We start from the raw sequence: 6,000 nt of genomic DNA, 5'->3' as shown, positions 1-6,000 counted from the left end.
TAATAATTTGGGAGATCTAACAATGAACCAACTCATGCAAAAGTTGAACAGTTTCCTTTACTCTCTTTGTTTCATATATCTTTCTATCTTCCTATCAGGATTGTTCTGAACAGCATGTATGAAATTATATATTAGAATGGATGCTGCCCTATACAAAATGATCTGGTATATAAATAAATGTTTATCTTTTCATTTCTGGCTCATTTACCCAATGCTTCGGGCTACTTTTGACAGCTGTGTTTGGATCAGACATCACAGTCTTGTATTCATGCTTGTGGGAAAAAGATAGAAATACCTTGGTGTAATCCTGCCATTTTTCTCCTCTCTGGTTGCATACAGTTATAAAACGCTGCTCAGCGATTCAGCAGCATCATGCAGTTAGTGGTAATGCAATTTAAATAGTTCCTTCAGGCATTAGGCCTGGCAAGCAGATATCTTAGTATTAACAATGGATGCATTTATCCAAAGCACTTAAGATTGTAATATGATAAAGGTAAAGATATAATGTTCCCCAACACATCTTCATCAGTCCAGAGTAGTTATAAAACTTCTTGAATTTGGTCCTTTATTTCATTCTCTAAAATTTGTTGCGATATTTTTATTTCAGGCCGCAAACACTTTCATGTGAAAATTCAGATTGCTTCCAAACAACATCATAACATGCAGGCTCAAGTAATATTGAGCCAGAGTTTTTCCATTATCTGGATAATTGTCTTTGACTATAACTCAGCTGGCACCGTGTTAAGAGCGAATAACATAATTAATTATGACTAAAGAGGGATATTGGAACAAAGAGCAACGGGGAACATTACGCAGCCCTCATTACGAGGGGCAGGCCACATTTTTGTTGCCGATGATCTAAGAGATAATATACACAGTTCGAATTGATGAGGGAAAATTAACAGCGAACTAGTTTCACAACATTTAACCAGCTCACAACTAACCGTGATTGGTGACACAATAACTGAGAGTAAAATCACAGTGCATACTGTCACAAAGGATCAGTGCAGGATTTTAAATGTGATCATTTTCAAGGTGCACATTAAATAGATGCATATTAAACCCATATGCAGGTGGGTGCAGGCAGAAGTTCTTGCCGTGCTTAATAATTCTTGTGGACAGGGCAATTGGGTGCTGTAGATTAATCTCAGCTGGCTCCACAATCTGCACACTTCCTGCTGGCTCGATTGCCATCATTTCATCAGCAAATCCATTTGTCCTGACAATATAAAACAACAGGTTGAAAATGCTCACAATCTTAATTAAAATCGAGGTTCAACAGGGCAGGTGACACCTGTGCAAGGAAGAACAGACTTAATATCCAGAGATCCCTTCTGACCCGCTGAGTTACTCCAGCTTTCAGTGCCTATCTTCAAATTAGTTGAGTTGGATAACCTTTCATCAAAATGGACTCATGAATCCATTCAATGGGAGACTATTGATGTTGATAGGAAAACGCTTGAAAAGGCAAATTGGTTTTACACAGTTCCTCCGCAAGATTCTTTGGTTTGGTTGGGAATCAATTACTTTTGAATTATTTTGAGAAATTTATGAGGTGCAAGATCTGAAGAAAATGATGAAACTGCATACTGAAAACTGAATCTCGGCAACCTTCCCTTCATACATAAACATTTGTACAGGTATTAAGTCAAATGAAAATGTATGTTTACTTGCATACTTCCACAACAGCAGCTAACCTATAAGGATTTACAGATTTTTCACCTACTGCTGAGATTATTCACTGTTAAAGTCAGTTTTTTCTGTGCAGATCTTGTGTACAGTTCAATTTTATGCAGTTCTGGTCACCCCATTACATGAAGGATGTGGAGGCTTTGGAAAGGGCGCATTCGAGGTTTTCCAGAATATTGCCTGGATTAGTGGGTATTAGCTATAAGGAGAATTTGGACGAACTTAGACTGTTTTCTCTGGAGTGTCAGAGACTAAGAGGAGACCTGATATAAGTATATAAAATTATGAGAAACATACTGTAGGTAATGTACACAGTCAGAACATTATTCCCAGGGTGGAAATGTCAAAGACTAGGAGGCATAGCTTAAAGATGAGAGGATCAATGTTCAAAGGAGATGTGTATAGCATGTTTTTTATACAGAATGGTGAGTGCCTGGAACTCACTCCTGGGGTGATGTAGGAGAAAAGATACGGTAATAACTTTTAAGAGGCTTTTAGGCTTTAGAAGAGGAAGGACGAGGACACACAAACCTGTCAATATTGACTGGACAATGGAGGTGAAATTAAAGCTTCAAATTCCTGGGCATGCATAACTCTGAAGATCTTTCCTGAACCCAGAATAGTGATGCTAACCAGTGGCGCAGCGGTAGAGTTGCTGCCTTCTAGCGCCAGAGATCTGGGTTCAATCGTGTCTACAGGAGCTGTGTGTACAGAGTTTGTACGTTCTCCCCAAGACCTGCAAGGGTTTTCTCCCGAACTCCAAAGACGTACAGGTTTGTAGGTTATTTGGCGTTGGCATAATTGTAAATTGTCCCTGGTATGTGTCGGATAGTGTTAATATGCGGGGATCACTGGTCGGCATGGACTCAGTGGGCTGAAGGGCCTGTATGCATGCTGTATCTCTAAACTAAACTGAACTAAACCCTTGACAGAGCTGAGGAATTAGTGTCTGTTTCATGAGCCTGGTTTCGGTTTACATTTAATGTTTAGCTTTATTATTGTCACTGAGGTAGAGTGAAAAGCTTCATTTTGTATAATATCCGCACAAATCATATAATAAGGCACATTAATACAATCAAGTCAAACTCAAGTAGAATAGGTAGGGAAAAGATATTTAAAAGATTCGAGCAATGGTTTCGGATGACAGTGGATACTTTTTTGGGAAGAGCACAAAAAAGTCACCTTGCTTCAGTGGCAACATGGTGCTGCCGTGGCAGACGCCTTCTGGAGGTGCCACCGACAAGCAGAGTATGGTGCCTCGTGGCCCAGGCCTCGCCAGTGGAGCCTCTCGGGTCGGTGGTGGAGCCTCGCCTGGTCGGTGGTAGAGCCTCACAAGTCGACAAAGCCTGTGGCCATCAGTGCCTGGGTCTGCGGAGCTCACAGCTGGGGCCTGGGCCTGGGCCACGGAGGGGTCTGGAGAGGACCTGGCAGCGATAGTGGAGAGGTCGGTGTGGCGGTCGATGGGGGCACCGGACAAACGTTGGGTACGCAAGCAAAGAATTTCACTGTGACTTGTCACATGCGGCAATAAAGTTATCAAATCAATTCAATTCAATCTTGCATGTGAACAACATGCCTGTTCAAAGCACCTGACTGAGCCTTACACTCGATAAAATCCCTCTTCTAACCTATCTCTATTTCATCCCATTGCCCTTCAATTATGAAGGTTCAGTTGCCACAATTAGGCAACTGCGTCTGGAGTTTCCCACAGAACATTGAAAAGTACAGCACAGGAACAGGCCCCCTTGGCTCACCATGTCTGTGCCAAGCAAAATGCCAAGATACACCAACCTCACCTGCCTACACATGAACAATACCACTCCATTTCCTAGATATTCATGTGCCTCTGTTAAACCCCACTATCTTATCTGCCCTCACCACCACTCCTGGAAACATGTTCCAGACACCCACCACTCTGTTTATAAAACTAGCCCTACACATCTTCTTTAAACTTTGCCCCTCTCACCTTAAAGTTATGCCCTCTAGTCTCTGACATTTCCATCCAGGCAAAAAGATCCTAAATCGCTACCCCATTTATGCCTCACACTTGTGTGTGCATATGGTTTCTGTATTGCAATATAATATACTTGGCACAGCGTGGATTCACCACACTGACTCCAGAGATGACAAGATTGTTGATGAAGAGTGATTATGTTAAATAGAGAAACAAAGAACATGAGAAGATAGACATGAAATGCTGGAGTAACTCAGAGGGACAAGCAGCATCTCTGGAGAGAACGAATGGGTGATGTTTTGGGTCGAGACCCTTCTTCAGTCTGAAGAAGGTTGGGTCATTTTGGGTCGAGTCCCTTGTTCAGTGTCTATCTTTGGTTTAAACCAGCATCTGCAGATCCTTCCTACACAAGAACTGCAGATGCTGCTTCATACCAAAGGTAGACACAGAGTTTTGGAGTAACACAATGGCACAGGCAGCATGTCTGGAGAAAAGGTTTGGGTGACGTTTCATGTGGAATTTAACTCCTCCTCCCATTCCTATACTGACCTTTCTGTCCTGGGCCTGCCACAGTAAGGCCACGTGCAACTTGGTGGAACAGCACCACCGTTTGCTTGGTTAGCTTACAACTCAGTGGTATGAGTATTAGATCATCTAATTTGCAGTAACTTCATCTCATACTCTCCTCCCCACCCCCTCCCTCCTGCCTTTCCCCCTTCTTCTTCCCAAGTCATTTTACCAGTCCCTCTGTGCCCCATATTATTGCTCTTGAGACCACACCTTCTCTCACCAACAATGGACCTTCCAGCCACCACCTGCCTGAGGTTATTTGTGCCTGGTCCAGATTGGTCCTGGTCTTTTCTCGCCTCCAGCTCTCCCCCCCCCCCCCCCCCCCCCCCCCCCCCCACCCTCCTACTTTCAGCCTGAAGAAGGGTCCAGACCAAAAACGCCACCCATCCTTTTTCTCCTGAGATGCTGCCTGACCCGTTGAGTTACTCAGAACTTTGTGGATATCTCTATGTTAATTAGATTTTGTACTCACTGGAGCTTCATAAAATGAGAGGGGTTCTAGTTGAAACTTATAACATTCAGATAGGTCTGAACATACTGGATGCAAAAAACCACGGGTTTGATCCTGACTTCAGATGCTCATCATCTAGAGTTTGCACATTCTCCCTGTGACCTCATGGATTTCTTCCGGGTGCCCCAATTTCCTCCCACATCCCAAAGACACGCAGATTTTTAGGTTAAATAACTTCTGCAAAATTAGACTGTAGGTAGTGGATGAGAATGTGAGATAACAGAACTAGTGTAAACGCATGATCAATGGGCCTGTCTACAAGCTGTATCTCTAAACTAAACTAAACTTTCATAACTGACCATTTTACAATCTTTGAATGTCTGTTCAAACATTGTTCTTTTGTTCCAGCTTGATATTAATAAGCTCTAATAGATACCGGTACCTAAAATGTAAACATTATTTTCATCTCCCAATAACATCCATCCAGTCACAGTGGAGCTTCAGATAATCTTATTCATTAATCTGACATTTGAGCTGAGATCAGAGCTGACATCAGAAACTTTACTTTCCTCAAGATAAAACTAATAATAAAATGTTATCAATATTATGTGTTATCTTTCAACGGTTTAACGCAGAATATAAAGTAGAATATATATGGAAGGCGTAGAAAATGAAACATGAACCAATCAATGTTGGATATTTAAAACATTTCTTGGATTAATTTTTGCATTGTGAATACAAAAATCACCAGGTATCCTGTTTAGTTTAGTTTAGAGACACAGCGCGGAAACAGGCCCTTCGGCCCACCGAGTCTGCAGCGACCAGCGATACCCGCACATTAACACTATTCTACACACACTAGGAACAATTTACACATACACTAGGCTAATTGACATACAAAGCGGGTGGCACCACCAGCAGTGCCTGCCTCGCCAACAGTCTGTCTGTCCTTTCTTCTGTTTTTGTTATTTTAAGTATGTGTTAAAAGTATTAGTGTTCCTTGGTTTGTTTAATGTGGGGGCGGAGGGGTAACATTTTTCAATCTCTTAACTCGACGGAGATGCAATTATTTTCAATATCATATCTCCGTCCCCACTGCGGCCTAACATAGGAAATAGGTGCAGGAGGAGGCCCTTCGGCCCTTCGAGCCAGCACCGCCATTCATTGTGATCATGGCTGATCGCCCCCAATCAATAACCCATGCCTACCTTCTCCCCATATCTCTTGATTCCACTAGCCCCTAGAGCTCTATCTAACTCTCTCTTAAATCCATCCAGTGACTTGGCCTCCACTGCCCTCTGTGGCAGGGAATTCCACAAATTCACAACTCTCTGGG

Source organism: Leucoraja erinacea, chromosome 7 (assembly GCF_028641065.1).
Source record: "Leucoraja erinacea ecotype New England chromosome 7, Leri_hhj_1, whole genome shotgun sequence".
In the NCBI taxonomy this organism is placed as follows: Eukaryota; Metazoa; Chordata; class Chondrichthyes; order Rajiformes; family Rajidae; genus Leucoraja; species Leucoraja erinaceus.
This window is presented reverse-complemented; position numbering follows the sequence as displayed.